The sequence below is a fragment of the Cheilinus undulatus genome, linkage group 11 (assembly GCF_018320785.1).
Source record: "Cheilinus undulatus linkage group 11, ASM1832078v1, whole genome shotgun sequence".
In the NCBI taxonomy this organism is placed as follows: Eukaryota; Metazoa; Chordata; class Actinopteri; order Labriformes; family Labridae; genus Cheilinus; species Cheilinus undulatus.
Window position 1 is genome coordinate 41,023,401 of NC_054875.1, and position 24,608 is coordinate 41,048,008.

At 39.8% G+C, this 24,608-nt stretch overlaps 1 long non-coding RNA gene across 2 annotated transcripts; it reads left to right on the plus strand.

Moving 5' to 3' along the window:
• The first annotated feature begins 816 nt into the window (after positions 1 to 816).
• Positions 817 to 22,800, plus strand: LOC121518166. 2 transcript variants are annotated; one of them, XR_005992628.1, is made up of 4 exons: positions 817 to 867; positions 16,829 to 16,916; positions 20,375 to 20,433; positions 22,669 to 22,800. It is a non-coding gene; the product is annotated as an uncharacterized LOC121518166 (long non-coding RNA). The 2 variants fall into 2 exon arrangements; XR_005992627.1 differs by lacking the exon at positions 817 to 867 and adding an exon at positions 14,235 to 14,374.
• The last annotated feature ends 1,808 nt before the right edge of the window (positions 22,801 to 24,608 follow it).

The following is a 24,608-nucleotide window of genomic DNA, read 5'->3' on the forward strand; positions in this document are numbered from 1 at the left end:
CTGTGAACATCTAGAACAGCAGAAACATTTCTCTTAATCTGAACTTCCTACTAAGTCAATACAACGAGATGAATAATGTTCAAGTCCTTTTGTTTCATAACGATATTAAATACTTTTGCTTTATTCCCTACCTAATCATTTTTTTTTTTTAATTCTCTCGTCTCATTTAAATTTATTACAGAGTCTACTCTGGTTTCATCTTCCTTTCAGCTCGTTCTGTGAAAAGCTCTATAAACTGCGTCTTCCCTGCGGAATTGTGATGATAAATATAATAATCACAATATAGCAACATGCCGACTTTATCGCTTTTGTTGGTTGTGATTAACAAACTTAAAACGTTTACTTTACTATTTCAAAACAGCAAGACAAACACAGTTTAAAATACTGACTGATCGGTTAACTATTTAAATAAAATGGAAATGAGAAGAAATGAAATCGTGATCATAAGTTGAATGACAAAGTTTTCATGTCTGTAATATTCCTCCCCTACTGCTTTCCATTTATCAGGTGTATTATACCTTTTACTGAATTTTATGGTTTAAATCGGGGTTAGTAAAGTTATTCTAGTTATTCAAGTTATTCACTTATTTTGATGAGCGGTCAACAGGTGCGTCACTTTAAATGAAGTTCACGCAAAGCATTGTGGGTCGTCTTTTCATCTCTCCTTTGGTAAAGGATGGTCCAGCGTTTCCTAGGCTAAAGGAGATAATAAAGGAAATAATGAAGCTCCTTTCCTTACCATTTGGAGAATTCGAACAGTCCTTATCATGGCCGACACTTAAATACTTCCGGGTCGTTTCACTCAGTTAGGAACCTTCTTAAGCAAGATGGACTTTTCTAACGCACCCAAAGACATCACAAGAAAGGGTAAGTCCCCCTGAACATGTAAATGCTTGTATTATGTGTGTATGTTTAGATCCAAGCGAGTTATAGCCTCCGAAAGGGGGGTGTTTGCTGGCAGATTTCACCTAGGGTTTTTTTTTTTGGCCTTGGTTTGCGCTCGTGTTACGTTGTGGCAAGGGACCGTGTTAATTGGTGACTTTTAAGCGGATGTGTGTGGTTGCAGAGGTTATGAGGACGGTAAATTGCCTGTGAATGCTTTTTTTGTTCAGTCTTTTTTGTATAATATCAAAATATTATTCAGACATGTATTTTTTAGCCAAACAAAGATGCATACACGAGGACACACTCTGCCTTTAATAACAGTAGCTTTCTGGTTAAAGTCCCCAATTGACACTTTAAACCGTAACACCTGTCACTCCTGACTATTGTGAGGCCAAAATACATCAGGTTAGCCTTACTTTTTTGTTTTCATAATTTTGCTAGCCTTTATATGGCCCTTTCACTTCATGCTGTGTTACATTTGCCTCGTTTTTCTCCCATTATGTCGCTGCTCTAAACTTTAGTTGAGAGTTTGGGCGTCAAAGGCCATCCCATCCTCTCCAACCCCACTGCAGCTGCGGCTTCACCCTGGAAGATCCTACTTTTCCCACTCAGTCTAGCTGCTAACAGAATAACCTACTGTCTGAAACATGGTGAATTGTGGTCGTTTGTCTTCATACATGCCTGTTAGTTCAGACTGGGCTCAGCTTATGTGTGCCACCAATCACATTAGGTTGCTAATGGAGGAGCGGGTCACTGTGTTCAGCTGAAATGAAATGACCCTGAGGTCAGTTTTCCCTCAGAGGATGGCTGTAAATGACCACTGAAGTACAAGCTAATGCATTCGTTTTCGCTGTCCACATATTTAGATGCATAATAGGCTGTAAGAGGGAAATGTGTACATAGGTGGACCGGAGAGGCAGGAAGGAGGTATAGGTAACCATGTTGTCTTCAATTAATGCAAAATCCTTCCATTGACGCATAAATCATGGACATAACTGCCATGATTACAGCAATACAGTAGTGTTTAACAGACTTCTCCTAATTCAGTCATATGCTGTCAACCTGAGCAGAATCTTACTACTTTACATGATGGAGCCAGAGCACTGACTGACAGCTGACAGTGATCCTGATACAAACGTTCACACTTAACATGAACTAGCATATGTAAGGTAATAGCAACTGTCTAAAGAACAAATTCTGGCCTTTTTCTCCCCAAGCAGCAGCACAACTGACCCAAAAACATTCCAGTTGCATCAAAATGTCCATATCTTTGTAGACTTTAATCCTAGCGGCTATGCCAGGGTTCTCCACTACAGCAGATATACCAGTACATCACTAAGGCTAAATTATAGTGTCTGTTTTTAGTGATTTAAATACTGTCCAGGTGCTGTGTAAGGGTCCAACATGGCAAAAAAATACTTACAATAAATTGGTATTACTGATATAAACATGCACTGTTATAAAGAGATGGAAAATGAAATGCCCCATGCTGCAGCTTCATGCATCAGTAGGTAGCTACTAGTGTTGTCAGATTTTTGTTTACCCTCCTGACCTCTGTGCAAGTACATTTTAAGTCGATACCAACAAAAACAAGAATAATATGTCAGGTTATGTCATAAAATTAGCTGAGATGATAGCTAGCAGAAGTGTGCATAGCTATCACACCCATAACTAGATCAAAATTGCAATTTCAGCTGAAATTGTGTGGGAATGCTGAGAGCGGAATTGTGGAAGAACTGCTGAAAATAGCCAAAAGCACAGAAATAACATAAAATAGCATAAAATGGCATAAAAGTAGCCGAAAATGGCATTTAATAGCTCAAAAGAGGATAAAAGTAGCTGAAAGTAGCCTAAAAAAGCTGAAAATAGCCTAGAAATAGCTAAAAGTAGCCTTAAAATAGCTGAAAATAGCATATAAATAGCTGATTTTGGCCTATTAGTTGCTGAAAATTGCATTCAATAGCTGAAAAAGCATAGAAATAGCTGAAAATTGCATGAAAATAGCTATATTTTAAAAACGATAAAAGTTAGAAATGAGAAAAGTCATTCCAGTCGAATGATGAAGAAACTGAATTTTTTAAATGGTGTCAATACAACAAAGTATGAAGGAGGAGATAGCCTTAATACCATTTAAGTGATTTAGTTGTAAAAAAAATTCTGTAAACATTTGAAATGGAAAGACAAATTAACTTCAAAGGTGAAAATGTTTTTGCATTTTTTACCATGCAGTTTGAGTCTTCTCTGGCATTTTTATGAAGGATAAATGGACTTGAGCTTGAATATCCTCTGACTCAGGTCACACTTACCCAGTCACACATATTCACCCCACAATCACACACTGATAGCAAAGGCTGCTATGTAGAGTGGCCATCAGTCATGACGTATTCATTTATTTTAGGGCTGAACAATGTTGGATAAACTTGAGCTTATAAAACGTTTCTTTCTGCAAAATAATGAAGTTTCTGACAAAACTTTTTTTTTTTTTTTTTGTCTTATTTGGGTCTTTTAGCCATTTTCAGATTACAGTCTGGACCCCCATACTCTGAACAGACACAGTCCTCTGACAGCAGCTCTGACACTCACTGAGGACGAGGAGGAACAGTGTGAAGAGTGAAAAGGTGCACCTCTTCCCCCTCCATGGAGTGGCTCGTTTCCTCATAAACGTTACAGATGTTACATAGAAAGATACATTAGAAAGTGAAAAGGTTTATGTTTTCTACAAAGAACAGATGTTTCATGCAAAAATCTGTGGGGTTTTTTTTCACCTCAGAAGTTTACTTTTCTTTATCAGTGGTGAAATGGTAGCTCTGTGATGTACTGACCAACTGGTGATCTGTAGCTTGTGTTATAAGGTGGGATGTAATGTTGGTATTGCAGTAATTTACCATCAGGACTCTGTTCATTGGGTTGTGTTTTGAAATTGGTTGGATTCTTGTTCTCCCCGCCATTTGGATTAACCCACTCTACGTTGATTGCTCAGTTTTGCCAAAGCAGGTGCTGAAAATAGACATATCTCAAGCAGAGCAGAGTGGTGCTTCTGTGACTTGCCATAGATGAACTGGAGTGGGTGTAGTTGTAGTGAATGTCCATTTTGTCTGGAGAGAGCTTTGTGTGTGGATTGCTGCACAAACAGATTATGTGGAATTTAAGGGTTAGATCAGCCTCACGTTATCAAATGCCAGCATTGAGAGTCATGCTGGTGTACCTGTAATGTAAGGAGTTAAAACTCTTAAATTTGTGAGATAAAATGAGTTCAAAATCTCATGTCTTTTAAACTCGGGTCAGGACAGGTTAAATACAGTGACCAAAAGACAGACGAGGAATTTGGTGCAACACAGTGATTTAATGGTCATCAGACATTTCTTTTGCACCAATAAAAGCAGAGTAAATTTGGTTAAAATGTCTTTAAAAGAGGACTAAAATGTCTGTAAAATGGCTTGGTAAAACATGTTAAAAGTCTCTAAAAAGAGGCAAGGAGGCTAAAAGGCACTATAAAACGCAATGAGGCTGAAACAGTCACTCAAGTGGGGCACGGGGAGAAAAGGCTGCCGGTATGGTGTACCACAAATCTAAAAAACACAGACATGTCGTGCTCAAAGTACCACAGTGTTACTACTATCCAAAGGATATTCACAACGGCGGCAGAGCTCCCCACTCTGCCGCTGCGTGTCTTCTGCATCATAACACTCTGGATTTTCCTCACTCCTGCTGGTTGGCGTTCATGCCCGTCTGCTAGCGGTGTCTGTCCTCGAAGCCGTTCGTCCCCCAACTTTCACCACTCCTCAGCATGCCTCTCGTTTCTCCATCCTGCGTGCCTCCAGGCCCTCTTCCTGCTCTTGTAGGCCCTCCCTCCACTGCTGCACCTTATTGGTGCGCCAATTTGTCCTTTCAAGTGCAGGTACAGCCACAGGTGTCTTGCAGCTGAAAATCAGTCTCAACAAGGCAGTATGGTCTGAAAACATGCAATAAAATCAAGACAATTCAAACCAATCCAGATAAAACCACAACAACCATAAAATAAAGATCTGTATACAAACCACAGAATAAAAGCATACAAAAATACAATAAAATCATTCTGCCTTGTGACATATCCATGACTGCAGCAGTGTCACCTGCAGCCCTATTGTTTTATCTGCAGTGCTCGGTTCTTGATCAAACGATGGTGCTGTTGGCAGACTTTTATTGTAGATCAGTGAAGGAAGTGAGAAAACTTGCACCTTTTGTAGCCATCTAACAACACAAAGAGGCAGCACGATGCACTCCACGTCTCATGATTAACGTTGTATGTCCTGCAATGTGACTATTGTGCATGTGTGCAACCGCGATTAAAAACCTATATATTGTTCAGCCCTTATACATATGCATCCATACACATTCATACACCACTGATGCATCAGTAGGAGCCATTCAGGGTGTAATGTCTTGTTCAAGGACCTTCTGGTAGAGAGACGACAGACTCTGTGAATCGGTCACAGCCGCCCTATTATAGGGTGTCTGTAGTGACCTCATATTAGGCTTCATGCATATTTATTCACATTATGAGTCTGTTTTAAGTGACCGCTCCAGAAACTGTGGTTTTGGAATGGTCTATGTGTTTTTTTTTACCTATGGTTGTCATGGTCTTCATCTGATTATAACCCAATTGGAGTAATGCTTTCATCTTGGTTTTGGCTAATCATCATCCACACCTTGGGAAAATAAATAAATTCTGGCCAACAAATATTTTCATACCTGTGTCAAAAGCTGATTGGCTGACCCTCAACAGACAGAGAAGTGCTCACTCAGTGTTTTCAGCAATAATGAAAAAGTACAGTCTGGCTGAGTTTACTGAGCTGGAGTTGATTCCTGTGTCAACTTTCTGGTGCAGGCAGTGTATCGAGCAATATGTATTCTATATCTTGAATCCCTTGGCCACCCTTGCTCCTGTATTTCCTCTAGGGAAGGTTTAATCCCCGCTGCTTCTAATCCTGTACTGCTGAGACCAATTCAAATCCACGCGGGACTTAATGCCCTGTAATGCCTTTACAAGTAGTTGCATAAAGCTGACATCCCATTCGTTCTGGGTAGGATTCTCAGCCTGGATTACAAGGCAAATTCTGAAATAATTAATGTGAGTTGGCAAAAAAGGATGCCAGGGGTGATTTTTAGCTTCAATTTCAAAGAATGGCCAGCTATTAATTTCACAATAAAACAATCCCCGACACCTTGTTGGACCTAAGTGCTTCTCAATGTGATCTTGATTGTTGTTAAATGACTTTCATCCTCCCTTTGAAAGTCTCTGAGTTCATCTTGAGGGGAAGTCAGGCAAACTACTACATCAGGGGATTTGTGGCTCTGTAGCCACGCATTTGATTCTGAAAAAAAGTTTTCGATTACTTCATATTGTTTTGTTCTAAGAGTTGGTTTTCTGTGGCCAGAAAGCAATCACACTGTAGGTTAGATTTATGGGTGACAGCTCCGAGTGTCCTTGAGCAAACACCCCAAGGTGCTTCTGATGCATGCTTGGAACAAAGTAAGGTGCCTTACACCACACTGTGCTCAGTGCTCCATTTGTCATTTAGATTCATGCATAAGAGTCATAGGTTAGATCATAAAGATTCTGCTCAGAAAACACTGTAGCCCTGTTAGCAAGGATAAATTAAGTGTTAGACTGTAATTTGATTAATATGTATAAAATGTACCAAAACCAATGGCACAGCAGCCCAACTTTTAATAATAATCTCTCTTAAGTCTTTAAATATCCTGATTTTAGGCCTGCACATTGTAAGGGACACCTGCTGTCTTATAATACTTTCCAGCAGTGCATAGATCATAAGACATGAAATACATAATCTAAAAAAGAAGTGCTCTCATTAGGAATTTATGTCATTAGCCAGCTAAACAATCAAACGCCTGGCCTCATGGAGACCTGCACCAGAATGACATGTCATTTAGCCTTAGTCTAAATATTCTTAATCAGTTCAGGCCTACAATCCTAAATGCTCTCTCTAAACTATAATACAGCTGCCCTCTACTAGCAGCTCTACTCAGCTTTGTGTATGATTACTGCCATGCTGCCACATTGCTCTCTATCCCAATGTAAACAACAGTGATCTGATAGTACTGATAGCATAACATAGGAACCACATGGGTAATCACTATTTTGATCAAGAAGATGAGGATAAAGTTGTACAAAGGCTATGACAGCTAAAACTCATTCAAAGCATTTCATTCAGCACAGGAATGTGGGCGTTAACCTTCAAATGGAACTGAAGGTCAGTAGTGCTAGCACTGCTAAAATTAGCCACATTATGCCAACCAACTTCACATTGATTATCCAAAGCTGCTGTGATCACATCTTAAACTAGTAAAGCACTCGGAGAGTGCAGACCTCCGCCATTAGCCCTATCTTCCAATAGTGAACAATCCTTTAAAAAGTTCTTGGATCCGTACCCATGTGCCCCCCACCACGGCATCTGCCAATTACTCCCTCCCCGGTGGGGTGAAAACATGGTGAGGCAAAGCATTGGCTTTGCTACGGGTGGACAGTCATGGTGGAAGCATTGCTTTCCGGTGCCAACAGATGCACTGACAGTCTCACCCATGGTCTCATCGGACAACTGGAAGTCATGGCAGAGGGTGTATATTCCTCTGTTCCTCCCAGCGTTGTGGGTATTCTTGCTACAATTAGCTGTCTTTCTCTCTGTTATGCTCCAACTCGTCTCCTCGACCAGGCGTGCGTCTTTCAAACTCTATAAACTCCAAAACTTTGAATAGAAACACACCCAAAATGCTGCTGGGATTGAAGTTACTCATGTCTGCCATCTCCTGGTGTAAAGTGGTAACAGCGTAGACCGCCACTATTAGGCCTGTCTCTCAGTAGTAAAGAATCCTTTAAAAAAAATTCCTGGATCCAGACGGTGATCCGGATCACTCCCTAAATCTAATCAGTTCTTCCTTATGCCATTTCTGACATTTCCTGAAAATTTCATCTAGATCTGTCCATAACATTTTGAGTTATGTTGCTAACAATCTAACTAACTAACTAACTAACTAACTAACTAACTAACAAACCCACCTGATCAGATAACCTCCCTGGGGGAGGTAATAATAAACAATTACAGCTGTTTCCTTAAAATTTTCTTAACTTTAGGCTAGTGGACTGAACAGTTATAATAGCCATTAAGAGGAACTGAAATTATTTGTTATGGTTCGCATGTCTTACTACATGACTTATAGTTTGGCATGTTTTATTAGGACCTTATAACATTCAAAAAATATTGTTTTTCAGGGCTAATACCAAACAATTAATTGTATTTCATGAAACCAGTAATTAATATTTGGAACCAATATACATTCACAGTAAAACTTGGCCATTAGGTGGAATAATTTAAGTGTTATACAACATATGATTTGATGTATAAACCTGCGATTTTGATAAAAGACTCATTACTAATGACTAAAGATGAATGTGGCTAGTACTTGTATGATGTCTAGCAAATTAAACATTGTTGCAGATGGAACATTATGGAGGTTCTGTAGAGTGTAAACAGAGACAGATGTGGAGAAACAACTTACAGCAAAGTAGCGCGCTTTTAAACTGAAGTTCAGGAGATCGGGAGACTCGCACTCCACTTGGCTAGATCTATGGTCACTCACACCCTCCCCTTCTGCTTCTCTGGATTAGGGATCAGTGGCTGGAAATGAAACTGAAACTTAAGATTACGTCCTTAAAAAGAACTCTAACAGGTCGGTATGCTTTGAGTGTTTCTAAACCGTCTGGGTGCGGAGAACAGTTATTTGGACAATCTGCTCAAAGTTTGCAAACTTTTTTTTTTGGCCATTTTTAGAGACGGCATCCTGAAAGTTAAACAGGTGAGAGACACCACAGTCAGAGCTGCAGTCTTCATTACATGACCGTGTATTGCAGAGCGTTTAATTGTTAAAGCAGATAGTCTTCTCTTGCCGTGTTTTACCAAGTTAGTAAGAAGTCCCTCCAACTCTTCAAACAAGGCTCAAAATGTTGGGATAATGAAATCATAAGTGAAACTTTGTAATATTGGAGTCCTTCTTATGGAGGGAGATGGTGATGTCTGTAAGGTCTGGACCTCAGTCGTTATTTAAGAGTTTTTTAGAAAGCATGAACGTTGAATTACATGAATGAATCACATTAAACATGCATGAAACTCAAAGTAATCCTGCAGCTCTCTGACTCTTACCCTGTTACATCGTCAGCTGCACTTTTATCTAGCTACCTTTAAGAGATCTTTAGTTTACATCTAGCCGTTGCTGTCCACATGGATAGTTTCTCCTGCAAACACCAAAACCTGCTGATGCATTATTAGTTCTTACAGCTAGGACTACAAATGTACCACAACAGAAATCAAAGCATTTACCATGCTGGCAGTATGAACCCCTACACAGAGATTAAAATAAAAGACAGGTAATAATAATATAAATGTCAGTAAATACACCTATAGTGCATAGGACAAAAATATCTGGCTGCAGCTGCCAACCACAGAATCCAAAGCCGTTAGCACGTTCTGAGTCATGCTGTAATTGCACTGCAAGATCATCACATTTCAAAGCTAAGCTAACATGCTAGCCACCTTCAACTTACTGATCTAATAAAACCCAGTTCATTTGAATTGTTTTTTAACTTGTTGTGTACTGGCGGTCGGACTTGATGCATGGTTTCACAGGTTTATATATATTGATGATGAGAAAAGGATGACACCATGTGCTACATACGAGTAGCATGTTTTAGCTACACAAAAATGCTACCATGTCGTAATTTTATTGATTTATGGTCTACAAAAGCAGTCTACAAGACAAAAGAATGCACAGAAAACATGATCTATTGTGTTTGTTCTGTTAGTTTCATGCTTATCTTTTACTTCATCTTTTCATGATTGTAGAAAGTGAGGAGGGACATTGGAGAGCAGAAATGGTTGGGAGAAAGGATGAGACATGTGGCAAAGGAAACTCAAACTAAAAAAAGATACCGTCCAGATTTCACAGAGAGAAGACAGGATAAGAAGCAGCTCCATAGCTGAACACAAAACATTAAAAATAATGGATGTAGAGGTGCTAGAAGTTGGTCGGACGGAGGAAAATCATGAACAACTTGGAATCCAGGTGTCTGAGCTCTCGGCACAGCGTCTATTTTTAGTCGTGCGCCCTGCTGTTGGAGCTGTCATTCTCCGTGTGCTCTACAGCCCATCTCACCTGCCGCCAGCTCGCCTCTCTCTCTCATTAGAGCCCCACAGTACGACACATACACACACAGGCCACGTCAGTGTGTACTCTGCATAATTTAGAGTCTCTTTCAGCACCATTTGTTGGACTCGCATGCAGAAGTCGCAGCGTAAAGTTTGAGAACAGCACAGAAATGGACAAACCATAAACAGGCTGGGCTGCCAGTGTGACTGTGGACCGTCTACCTCAGCCTCTTCCTGTTTCACAGAGATGACATCCCCCCTGTCAGGGGCATCTGCATTTGGATCCAGAATCTGCATTGTAGGGATCTGTCGAAATGGCCTTGGTATTGATGTCACGCTGAGTAAGCAAAAACAAAACATTTTAACAGACAACACTAAAGATCCCCGTAGTCAGCACAGTCCACAGCAGATACATTCTGACGTTGGTCTGAAGCAGACTGTCATGCTTATGCTAAGTTCTATGACTTGTGTTAATGATTTTTACTTCCTCTTACTCCTAGATTCTTTTATTCTGGTGCACCACAGAAGCAGCATTCCTCTATGGAGCTGTCACTCATGTCATATATATAATTTTTGATAGCATCTAAAACTCATGTAAAAGAAGCCTCCTGGGAAAAATGCATGATTCAAACACAAATCAGGTTGACAGCAAGTATCAAACAAGCCTGGGGTTGAGAAAAATACATTTCACCTGCATTTTGATTTTATAATTTTTTAGTAATCTGTCGTGGGAGCATTAAATCTTTGACTTCACTTTGACAGGGCGCACTTAACAAGATAATTGGGCCAATTTTGGGCTTGATTCTCCCATTCCAACCAAAGTCAGGAAAGGCCCAGTTATTTGATAAATCTAATGATTATCTTGCCAGATTTTCTGTGGTGTGAGGTGTGTTTTAAGTGCTTTTACCCTCACTGATGCACTTAGAAGGCAATCAAGGTCACAGCAATTCAAAATTGTAAAATAGAAACATACTCAGTATTTACAATCATAAATCCTGTTGTGTGAGAAGATACTGAGAACAGCCAGGCACACAACATGGATTGTCTGATTGACCACAACTGATGTTGTATTATTGTACCAGGAAGCTAACAAGTAGCCACGTTAGCTTGTTTACTCAAAAGATGTATTTGACAGTGCAGGATTTCTAGTTCTGAAAGTGGAGACTCATTATTGGTGAATTAATCTGTTACTGTCATCTGTTGATCATCTCATTGGATACCAAAGAGTACAAGATGTTTGTTGTCGTGTGTGTGGTCTCTCAGATTTACTAAATCATTCAAGATTTTGGATAAATTTTAGTACGCATGCCAGGCTTCGTTGTTGTTGTTTTCAGATACTCATTATGAGGTCTGCATAAGGGTTAGAGGTCACTATAGACACTGTTGTAGCTATTTACAGGAAGCCACACCGTGAAAATACCCCAATTTACGACCTGTTTTCTAAGTAGGCAATGCCGTCCATAGGGGGGATAAAGGGGAGAGCTTTCCAGTGCCCAGCCTAATCGTGGGGCTCAAGAAGCTCATGGTCCATTGTAAAGCTTAGCTTTGATATCCATAATTTAGTTAGTTTTTTTTTTTTTTTTTTTTTGAATAATAACCACACTTACCAAAGCAACAAATACATTTTTGTCATTAATTCATGCCATAGTACATAGCCATCTTAAATAAGGAAATCTATTTTCTTATAAACAGAATTAAAATGTGTTAAAATGGAAGGAGTGTCAGGGAAAGGTGTTGTAAAGAGATTCAAAAATAGCAGTGAATAATTGAAATAAAAAAAAGTGTTTATAGTGGCAGAATTAGATGACAGAGGCAGAAATAGGTGAACGGGAAAAATAGGCAAGAAAAGGAAATGGAAAGGGTTTAAAAATAGCAAAAATTGATTAAGTTGTGGAAAGGGATTAAACGTGAACTTGAACGTGGAAGAAATCGGCAGAAAAGATAGTGAAATGGGATTATAAGTAGCAAAAATGGTGTTAAGTAAAAAAAAAACAGTGGAAAAGAGGTGAAATGGGATTTTAAAAGTAGCAAAAATGGGTTAAAAGTGGCAAAAAGTGGACAGGAAAAAAGTGATGAAAAGGGGTTAAAATGTGGCAAAAATTGTTTTAAAGTAGCAAAAATATATAAAAATGTGTGAAAATTGCATCCACATTGATGAGAATAAGCAAATAATTGTGTCAAAGCGAGGGAGAAAGGTTGAAACAGGATTTTAAAACCTGCAGAAATGGGTACAAAGGGCCAACAATGTGTTAATAGTGGCACAATTGGATAACAGAGGCAAAAATAGATGGGCAGTGGTAAAAACGGGCAGAAAAAGTGGTGGAAATGGTTAAGAAGTGGCCAAAATGGCTTTGAAGTTGCATGAATGGGTAGAAAAGCTTGAAATGGGATTAAACGTGGCAAATATGGTTTTAGATACAAAAAAAGTGGTGGAAAATGAGGTGTAATTGGATTATGAAAGTAGCAATGATGGGAAGAAGGTGACAAAATAGAGCAGGAAATAAAAGGATGAAAAGGGGTTACAATGTGGCAGAAACTGGTTAAAGGTGGCAAAAGTGGATAAAATTAGCAAGAAATTTGTGAAAAGTGCATAAAAAATGATGAAAAGTACAAAATAGTGGCAAAAATGGGCAGGAAAAGTGGTTAAAAAGTGGCACAAATTAATAATTTCAACATTAGAGCTCAGTTACAGCTTCGGACACTTTTCAGCTCCAAAATGAAGTAACTGTCAGCCAGAATATTTCCTACTATCATTGCATTTGATAAAATACATTGATACTGTAGCTAAATCACAACTGAACTGAGGAGGGCAATTCACTGGGTTTTTCTGGGGCCCAGCCAATTCTGTTGGCAAGCCTGTAAGTGGGTTTGTTTTAACAAAATGAACATCTTTAATACTTAAAACCGAGGGCTGAGAAAAATAAACTATAAGGAAAATGTTTACTAAAGGGGAAGACTTCTGAAAAGTCATGTTATTGTCTTTTGGTGTCATGCAAGCTGACCTTTCTTTGCAGCGTTGGGGTTGCCCCCTACTGGCTATTAGACATAATTAAAGAGGCACTGAGTGTAGCCTATGCCAGTTTTACATTCTTTCATTGTATGACCTGGTCATTTTTCGTAACAGTTCTATAATGGAAATTTAATTTTGTGTTCTCTGTGACATTTTTTACAGAATCGGCTGTTACAAAAATCTGCTAAATTGTAGCAACTTGTACCTGGCGATGAGATCTTTACATCTAGATGAGCTTGCCGCCCATTCACCAAGCATGGTCAAACAGGCTGAAAACTGGCAAATCCTGGAAAGACATATGTATGGTCAGTAGGTTAGAATTTTACATAATTATCAGGATAAGACAGGGGGAATTTTCCAGCATTCTTAACATTCAAGTAAAAAAGGAAACTGCTTCCCTCATGCTAACCTTAAAGAAAGTATTCACCCAAATTTGCTGACAACAACTTCTCCCACTTTTAGAGGCACTGTGACTGTCCTCATCAGCAGGTCTAGGAAGACAATCAGTGCCTCTCTCTGGACGCGACTCGTACCAGCACCCCATGATGCTAATGAGGTTCTCCCAGCAGGCCTGCTGACAGCCTCCCTCTGTGTGGCCTCATCTCTTTTAGCTCTGCACAGCAAAAACAAAGAGGTGGGTGGGTGGCGTGAATTCGACCCGGTGCCCTGCTCCACCTATACCAACTGCTCCTTGGAAAAGTGCAGTCTTAAGGATTTTTTTGCTATGCAAATGAAACATTAAATCACACAAGTGCACTTAGGAACAGGGTTGTGACATAAATATGAAGTCACACAACACATATAATTTGATTTTGCTTGTGTGTGTCCATGCACTCACATGCACGCTAACACAGCGACACAAAGTCAGCCAGCCTGCTGCTTCCAGGCGAGGGGTGCAGGTGAGAAACGCCTGCCAAATTTCCCTAGCTGGAGCACTCGTTTGCATATGCAGATGTTAATTACCACTGGAGCTTGTATGGGCCAATCAGCAGGCTGCTGGAACAGCTTGTGCATCCCGCTCTCCCCCTCCCACAGGTCGGCGTTTCCACCGTTACTCCCATGGCTGATAATAAAGATAATCACCTCCGATTTCCTTCATGGCTCATTTTCTCCTTCTCCATCCTGAAAGGCCAGAGCGCCGCTGTCTGATTCTCCACGCTGAGCTCTTATCAGCACGCCTGGGCCGAGGACCGGGGCGGGGGGCCAAGGCGACGCACCACCTGCCACACGTTCACCAGAGGGGACAGATTCGTTCAGTCAAGGTCTCAGATACTGTGAGGTAATAAGTGCCAGATTATCCATCCGGTATGGTGTAATTGTAGTTAGAATGAAGGCCTAGATGAGAGTAAGGTCATATCAGATGAGATCATGTGACGGTTGTTATCACACCCACTGACAGCAGTGAATGAAAGCAGGTTTTCAAAAACCTTGAAATGAAATCCCAGTAAACCAAGCAGATAGGTAATCGCCATCCAATACTTTAAAAATGGTTTATTCTATGCTTTTAGGCTAGGGAAAATGCCCAGAAGGTGGTGTGTCAGTATGTTTAATGTCTCTGGAAACCTTGAATCCACATTAGACTTTTAAAATTTTAGTTTGGTCTTCTCTGCAGGGATTTTCATCATATCAGATGTGGATATGGTGATATTTTTGATACATTTGTAGTACGTTTCAAAACTACCAAAAGTTTTAAAAATTGTATGTCATGTTTTTAGCCAAAAACTTCGACAAAAGATAGAAAGCACTGCCTTCACTTTCAGCATTGATCAAACTTGTGTGATTTAGACACCACTCAGGAGCTGTCTTGCAATTTTTGGTGATTCAGAAGAAGAAACTACTTACCTTGACTACCCAGGGCTTCTATTTTTGTTACTGAGGTATTGAAACAGGCATCAGTTGCATCTCATTTCCACTAGTCTCTCACTGAAACTCAAACAACCCTAGTTTGTTTTTCTTTATTTTAATTACCAAAAAATGCAGACAATCTCCTGTCCAGTGTCTAATTGCATATAATATGTTGGCAACACTTTTGTTCACAGTCTTCACCAGCATATTTGAGCTATTTAGGCATTGCTTTCTGTCGTTTGCTTTTGCAACTTTTGGTTTAAAATGACAGAAGATCTGATTTTTTTTCAAGCTCCAGTGCTTTTCAGTACCATCAACTATTGAAATAACAGAGGTTGTATCATTTTAAAATGTGTACTGTAGCAAGCGAATGAAAGTGTGGTAATTTTTTGACAGCCTTGGAATTTAAAAAGTCTAAGAAGAGAGTTTCTGTCCAAGTTAGAAATATTGCAAGGGTTAGTTTCTGTAAAGTTTCTTGAATTACAGTTATAATCCGGCAAGGTTTTGCTCTGGTATTTATAACAGCCGGATCCAGGTTCCCATTAAAGTCAGGTCACACTGTTGGCGTCATTGGTGAACCAAATATTGATGACTGCGTGCCATTTCTGACAGCTACTGTTGTTGATGTGAACCATGGATCGGCCTTTTGTCGCTGTAGCAGATGATTGCAGTCTGCAATTTTCTGCTGCAGCCAAACCCAACCTTTGCTACTGAAGCCCTGGGTTTTTTACTGACACATTACTCAGCCAATACAAGTCACACTTTTTTTGTTTCTTAGAGTGTATCGTACACAGAGAGGATGGACTTTCCTGCACAGTCCACCACTGTCAGATGTAACAAATGCTGAACTAAACACCACACGTTTGCTTTGGAGATAAGCAGAGTCTGCAAAGTGCCTTTTAAACATGTTTCTTGAGTAAGTGGGCTTTTGAAATCAAGTTGTTAGGTTTTATTTGGACCCTTAACTTCATATTGATACCAGAAAAGGCATGGAGCATACTCTGTGAGTTGAGGTCAGACAGTAACTTGTTTTATGATTTATTTTTGAGCTTTTTTGCTTTTTTGTTGAGATAGGACAGTGGATAGAGCCAGAAACAGGGATGAGAGAGTGGAGAATGACATGCAGAGAAAGAGCCACAGGTCAGACTTGAAGCCAGGTCTACTGCTTATATGGGGTGCGAACTAACCACGAGGCCACCTGCGTCCCTGCAAGATTTTTTTTGTCTGTTATGACATTCACTGTGTCAAATCAGGCGATCACAGACACTTAAAGTCGCTGACAGACTACACAGGGGTATGTGATCACTCATTGTGACTGTTGTGTTGATGTTAGAAGAAAGAGGGGCTGGGCTGGACACCCAGATTGCAGACGGTGACATACTGTCCTAACTGTACTATACTACATTTGTTTGTCTATCCAGATGTTATAAGGAATGATACACTCGATTGACGCCACCGCTAATGGAAGTTACTCAGTGGGTTGGCTATTTCTCGCAAACATTTCTTTTTGCAAGAACTTGATTAACTACCTCTGTCTCATGGTTCTATCTTAACTTCATCAGTCCTCTTTTGCATTACCATTTTGTTTGTTTACATTTGTGTCTGCTGAGCATGTAGATCACTCTGTGGTCAAACATCAAAGACATCACAGAACAAATCGTAGAAGAAAGGACAAATATCGAACATGGTAGACTTTCTTTTGAGAGTTTGTGAGGTGTCTCAGGTGTGTTCTTGATTGCCGTTCACTGGGAAACACTACATGAGATGAAATGACAGGCTGCCAGAATTCCTAAAACTGTCAGATTGGTAAATAATCATGCTGAAAACATGTACTCTGACTTTGACTTTAATGTGCCTTTGAGACTAAATTGGGTCCCTTTTTTTGTAGGACCCTTACCTTCATTTGGAGACCAGAATCACTAGGATTTATTCTGATTTTTGGTCTGCCATAAGACAGAAGCCAGGCAGCACACTTGGTGAGTTGGTTTGTTTTTTATGCTTTCTTCACAATCAAAAGGCAGCTGCTAATGCTGTGTGTCTGCCAGTCTATTCTGCTGAGATTTATTTGAATCCTTAAACTTTCTTCTTTCTAACAGTGCATACCATGACCATGTTTACTTTGCATTTTACCGTTTTAATGAGGATAGAAGCAAAATTACCCTCCAAATGGCCAGAATACAAGCAGGTGTGGTTCAAAAGGTTAAAACACAAAGTCAGGCTGGTTCCAAACATTTTGTCTTCGTTGACATCCGTTTCTGGTGAGAGACATTCCAGAGAAAAGTGTCATTAATAGTTTGAATATAATTTTTAGTGTTTTAATCATTGAAATAAAGATCCATTCTGACTGGTTCAAACTGCCTGCTCTGGCATTTCCACAAATTCCAGATGGCCTGTCGGTCACTGATTGCAGGCCACTGATTATCTGTTTTCAGGTGCAGGTGTTTATTTTCAGCTGGGGTAGATAATTCCCTGACCAAACCCCAACCCTCTGGAGCAATCATGTAGTAAATTATGAAAAAATGGCTTCCTCTAATAGAGAGTCCTTTTGTAACCACTGAAATGAACATTTTCAGATAGATGTGACTGATTCTGATTTTAAACCGTTTTTGTGCTCAGAGAGATTAAACAGAAAGTGATGAGCCTCACATTCCTAGCTTTGAGGAGCTATGTCTTGGTAAACATTTTCATTCAGGTTTAAATAGAAGCTAAATGAGACTTTCAAATGTGATATCTCAACAGAATTTTTAGCGCTTCAAGCTAAATTTTCCGACGCTTAAACACTGACTTCACGGTCTTTGTTACACAGCAACATGTTTAAATTTTTACACTGCTGTGGCCTGTTGTACACAGCGTATCCAGTTGATACCTCTCAGAGCAAGCCATCTGTTACAGGCCGGTACAATAGATCCAATTCTGTCCTTCTCTCTCTCTCCCTCCCATCCTCCTTTCTTCCCGTCTCCATCCTCGTGCTTCCCTGAATCCATTGTCCAGATAGGAACGTGCCTTGCTTAGCAAAGGCTCTCTTTCCACACTCTTCTTTGAGAATTATTTAAGGCTTAGGAGTTTTCTGTGAAATGAATATTTGATGTGGAGGACCTGAGCGTCTCCAGACGAGCCCAGAGCAACACTTCAGAGAACGTCTAGGGTGGAGGTGTGCAGCTCCCTGCTTCAAAACACGCACACACCTCATGCCTTCATCGTACCCCAGAAGAAGCGCTTTCACCGTTTTATGGGGGGTATTGTATGAAAAGGTGCATGTGGTAAAGTCTGCTGGCTGACTGATCTGATCTTGAATGCTTGTAGAGCAAAGGTGTTCTTTTATTTCTGGTTTTCCTTTACACATTTCCTTCAAGGTCTCCAAATATTATGATATACTTATTCTGTGTTTGGCACATGATACTAATGTTCTCATATTTCCTCTGGCTCTTTTAGTCATGACATGTAGACAGGTTTAACAGCACGGTATTAGTTGGCTCCATATGTGATCTTTGGGAAATATAACAACTGTTGTAGTTCTTGCAGCTGCCACAAGAGTGCAGGGTTGAGTCGTGCAGAAATCCCTTTCCCCTTTGTGACATGAGATGGATTTTAAAGGCTGGTCTTGTAGTGCCATCTTATGGAGAGGTTGTGTGGGTGAATAGCTTTGTAAATGCAGGACATAAGCCTAAAGAGAGTTTACATTTTTCCAAAAACAAACTATGAAATTGTTAGCTTCATTTTCATTGAAGCACAGGCACGCTAAAAGTTCACAGGGAGTAATTTAGGTATAAAGTCACGGCCTTTATATTGCAGGGAAACTAAAAATTCGACATCTGTTTCAACAAAGCCGTATTTGATCTTTTATGTAGATTTTATTGCGGCCAAAGAGACCACAAAATATCTGAAATCGAGCTTTGGCATAAAAGTTACAACTGGTTAGAATTACCAAGTCTAACACTGTGTGACCTCCGTCACAGCCGGCAGCAGAGATGAATCCAACAGATACATGTAATGAGAGCCATCTGTGGGCAGTCAACACTCTAATGAATTAATTCCACAGGCCTTATCTGGCCATGTGCTGCCAGAACACACACAGTTTATGATGTACTTACTGGATGCCAACACTTTACTGCAAGGCAAACAGCCGCCTGTCATTGTCTGTGGTCCATGGATAGCAGAACTGTCTTTAAAATTATACTACTTCACAAGCAGGGTATTAATTTAACAACCGTTATGGGTAAAGTTAAGGAAAGTATATCTTAAACATTTCCTTTTTGTCTTCCTTTTCTGAAAATAAAAGCCAGAAGTTGTACAACTTGAACTTTTTCGCTCAAGTTTTGGCTCAACTTTACAGCAAAATCTGGACTATTAAATAAAAAAAACACACATAGTGATAAATTTAAGCAGTTAAATGCCTTTTGAAGAGCTTAGTGCTTCAGTCTCATTCTGTTTAAGGGTGTTCTTCAGCATCAATCTGCATAGATAAACCCCTAATAGATACACTCAAGTTAAATCTCGATCAGGGATTTCAAGCTCCTGGGGTTTTGAATAAACCTCTCCAAGATCCAAAGCGCTCCTAACCTTCACAACCCTCTCAACCTTGAGCATAAATCACTTCAAGATGTCTGCCGAGCCAGCCAATCAGAGCCAATTAGGGCTAGTTACAGACTAGTAGAGTTTGCCCTTTTCAAAGTAAAACACAAGGGAAAAGGATAGGAGGAAGCCGGGGACAAAGAGGAGACTTTAAAGGAAGTTTTCAGAAGGTGGGGATGTCAGAGGAGATAGAGTTTTGTGCTCAACTTTCTTCTCTGTAAGCAGGGATTTTCCAAAATGTATTGTTTTTGATGTTTCACGCATGATTATTAGCACATGAAACCGTTGCACACAGCATCTGTGCGCTCTGTGCACTGGGCTGGGTCAGCAGGGGCCTTTGGGACTGATTTAATGAACAATAGGAGTAGGCTCCCTCCAGAGGGGAGTGCTAAAGAAGAACATCTGTATGGCATCAAGGCAATGGAGAAAACCAAGGAGAGTTTAAAGGTGGGAGGAGAAGGAAAGGGAGGGGATTTGGCATCAGGATTCTTGTGTTTTGGAATAACGCAAACCTCTCAATCAATAAAGCCAGCAGGTCATGCATATTAAGGCAATATGAAAAAGGGGGGAACTTTTCTCCAGCTCTGCGCAAGATTACCAAGACTATGCGTCAAATATTCATCTTATTTTTCCTGCAGGACAAATACAAGAGTGTTTTATGGGAATATTGTGTTTACACAGAAACATTCTTTGGGTTTCTAAGAACATGATGTAATAAAAGAGGCTGAGGCCTCTGTTGTTTCAACTGTTTGCTTCTGTCTCCTCTGGCGGTCTGTTTTCCTCAACAGAACTTGTCAGTGGTGTCAAGATAATGTGACGTTGACATCGTATCCTGAAAGCCTGAAAGTCTTTGTGGTTTCAGGTTGTCTTCCTTCCTTCTTCAAACTGATGCAGCCTGAAATGAAGAGCAACAGGATCAAGGTTTTTCACTAGATTATTAGAGATTAAATGCTATAAATGATTCCAGGACTGAAATATTGCCCCTTTCTTCTCCTTATTGTTCACATACTTGAATATCTCATTTTTTAGAGTAGCCTCATACAGTACATGACTGATAAACTCTCTTAGCTTAGCAGTAGGGGGCAAACACTAAGGTTTGCCGCTTATACAAGCCACAGTGGCTACAATGGTTTAGTAATTGATGTCATTTAAGCATTTGAGACGGATCAGAAAAGTCAGAATTTATTGCAATACATAGAGAGAGCGCATTGTGTTAATCTTTGAGGACATGCACAGTCAATGCGTCAAACAGTTGTTGGAGACAGTCGTGATGCATCAGCATTCCTGTTATCAACAGCAAATAGGCTTCTGATCTGATCTGCTCAGAAAAATGTCAGTGCCATGCCAATTTTGATTGGGCAGATCCAAGAAAAAATTCAAAAAGCCAAGCAAGAAAAGCAAAAGTGCAACTGCAATCTCCTTTTCTGTTTCATTTCTCATTGAATTTTTCTGCACAAGCCTCCATCTACAGCCCATGTTTACGCCACCTTCAGGACTTCATCTATAGCTCTACTTTTCCTTTTATTGCAATGAACAGAGAGAAAAAAGATATTAGTAAGCTGTACTTCTTCACTCTTCTTTACATATATCATAGCATTTGCAGTTAATGGTTTTTTTGATGACTGCTAAAATAAGCTCTGCTGAGATTTAAAGAAATTGACATCTATACGTTTTGTTTATCAAGATATTTTTTGCACGTGAACTGTTTCCATAATTTTTTAAGCTTGAACGCGATCAGAGAAGATCTAACTGATAATATCAGAAACAGGGTTGACTGACTCCAAGATCACCACCACTAGGTTTTTAACTTTTATTTCATGCTCTTACTTTTTCTACAAAACTTTTATAAATATCCTCATAGTGTCACCAGTAAATTTAGTTTGAGTCACACTAGCGCAAAACACACACCATGTGAGGGGCAGACTAGTATAGTTGAGTCTATGTGTTTGGCATGATATAGTCTGAGTTAGCTACTTACTAGCTTCAAAGTTCACAAGTCTGTATTTAATGTTTTTGGTGAAACAAAAAAACATTAAAATCTCTTAAGCTTATGTTTTCCACAAACCTGATTGTGGACATCTAACTAAGAATCTGATTCAATAATCCCTCAGACCATTTAATACAGTCAGGCTTTATTAAAAGAAACCCGATATGATCAGACAAATTCAACTTATTGGATAGATGTTTGTATCTCTCATATAAATATTGAACAAAAAACTCAGTAGATATCGGCATTTTGAATAAATTTGACAATAAACTCACCAGGAGGCCGCCATGTTTTGGTTCACACTGGTTGTGTGACTTCATTTGGCCAGAGCGCTCCCCGCCGTTCCCATACCATAACCGGCCATTTCAGACTGGCAGCTTTGCAGCTTGAATCTGCTGCATGTTTCTGCTCTGGCACACACCGTCACAGCTTTCTTGCCAGGCATGAGTTTGTTGCGTGTTGGCTGTGTCTCCCCGCTGTATTAGCTCTGTCATTCTTCCTAAGTTTTACCCCGATAAACCTCCCCACAAGTGACTTGATAAAGTGTTTAGTGGAACTGGGAGCCTTTCAAAATAAAAGCATTATGCACAAACAAAGGGAGTTTCTCCCAAAGAAATGCAAAAGTGGACTTTTACTTTGAAAAGCGCAAACCTTGAAAGTGCTCTCATGGTTTGAATACATTGTTATTTTGTTTTCCTTTTTTGGCATTTGGCTTTGAAAACTGTTGGACATAGTTATTGTATGTACAAAACTAAAAATGTAAAAATAAGTTAATTTTTAAAATTAAATCTGACATTTAGTGCTTATATTCTGCCTTTAAACCTGGATTGTTTATTACTAGTTTCATTATGAGAAAACAGCAGTACTTTTCAGTTGATTTTCCCCTCGGTAATTAACAATTAGTTACCACAGTGAGTGTTCAGTCAGGATGCAGATGAATCAGTGCATCCTGTCTTTTGAATATGGTCACATTTGGTCTGATAAAACATAAATATTCACTGCTAAAATGCCTCCAGACACCAAAAGAGAGGTTCACAAACCTAATGGTGAAGTCATGGTGGCTTTGCTAACCTTTAAACAGTGCATAGTTTCACATAGGTCAGACTGCTGTGCTATGCTACTACATCATTGTCACTAAGTTTTCTTTCTCTGTTGCTTTTTCCACTAAGCTCCCTCGGTGAGATACTGATGCTGCCCTGTCACTGTGGTGCGGAAACCCTCTGCTCAGGCCTGTCCAGTTTCACATGGTCTTATATAACAGACCTGAGAGGATGGACAACAAGATACCAGGAGCAATAGGGTTAAGGGTGAGTATAAATACATTTCCATGTTTGTCTTTCATGGGTTTGGGGTCACCTCTGGGTCTGTCTGCACACTTCTGGACACAGAGGGCACAGTGGACGGACGCCTGGTTGTTAGGACAAACCATGCACGAGGAGAATGGCAGGAAACAGACGTGGAATTCAGATGTGGGAGTGGCGATGGATCGGTAGGTCAACAGGATGACATGGGAGGAGAGAAGCTCGTCAGGCTGAATGGAGAAGCATCAGTAGTGTCATCGTATGACGAGGGAGAATTTTTCATCGTTTCCTCTGCTCCATTGGTCCAATCATTACTGATGTCTCTCACTGCACAGTGACCTGACATTCCCTCTGCTAAGCCTCAGTACAACCTGCATGAATGAAAAGATAAGCAGGAAGGCTTCTCAGCAGCTTCCAAGCATGTTTGTTGATCTTAGCTAATAGATTTGATTATTGTGGCACGGTTGGCCTCAGATAACCTCGCTTTAAGCCCCATTAACTGCATAATATCATTATATGCTCAGTGGTTTCCCCTGCTTGAAACAATAAAAAAAACATTTACACAGCAAATGTCACACAGTTTCCTCTCATGTCAGTTAGAGAAGGAAGTTGTGTGATCTAATTTACCATCATAATGTATAACATTTACATTAGCTGCAGGGTTGGTGAAGCAGCTTGCTTAATAGGTAGGCTATGTTTACAAGTAAAGTTGGACAAATTGCAAGATAAATTTGCCAGTTTTCTAAATTTTGAGCCAGATGTATTGAAAATATCTGCTGTTCTCATTCTTAGCCTGACCCACCCCCCACCCCACCCCAATCCAACGCAGTCCCATATTTTTAGGTAGTTCTAAGATTTTCTCACAAGAATTTCCTGTGGTGTAAATTGTTCATGGCTGGATTTTTACTTGCTATTTCACCTTGCATTCATGTTTGTGTTCAAATATACTTGCCAATATGTGGTAGCTGTTACTAGAGGGTACCTCTAGAGGGCATACCAGAGAGCTTAGGGTATATACAACTACTAACCGGGATGTGAGCTACAAACAAAGACAGTGAATATGGGTAATTCTGAGATCTACTAACAGATAAGCCTTAATAAATCATGAAAACAGAGCAGCTGAGACTAAAAGTTGGTGGTCAGAACTAGGGCTGGGCAGTTAACTGAACATTAGATTAAATTGCAGTATGGCCTGCTGGAATTTTCAAATCGCAGAAGGCGTAATATTTCTTTGACCTGAAATTTGTGCCAAATTTTTTTTAGAATAGTCCATAAAAAAGAAAACCTTCATTTTTGTGCTTTTTTCTTATCAAATGAGAAAAAAAAACCTTCAGTGCAACAGTTCATATCCAATATGCAATACGAGTCAAAATAATCAGAATTAGTTATTTTAAAGAATTGTTCTGCCCTTGTTTAGGAATAAAAGAGAGTTAAGGAATAATCCCATATCAAATTGCAATTGCAACATTGGAGAAAAAATTGCAATTAGATCATTTTCCAAAAATCATTCAGCTCTAGTCAGAACATTTGTATTTGTTTCTCCAGTGTTTTCCTCCTCACATGGATGTGAAGCTCCTGGTGTATCAGTTTAATTAGTGACTGGGTTGTTAAAGGATTTTCTTATAAGCAGATCAGTGCTGTGAAAATTTAAACAAAATGTTATGAACCATCAAAGGTGCAGCTTTTGGGCAGATGCAGCGGCTCCAAACCAATCACATTGTGCCTTTGGTAAAAAGACTTCTGAGTAGGATAGACAAATGTTTCCTCGGTCTGCGCTCCTCCGGGGGCCTCCTCTCTCCTCCATCCTT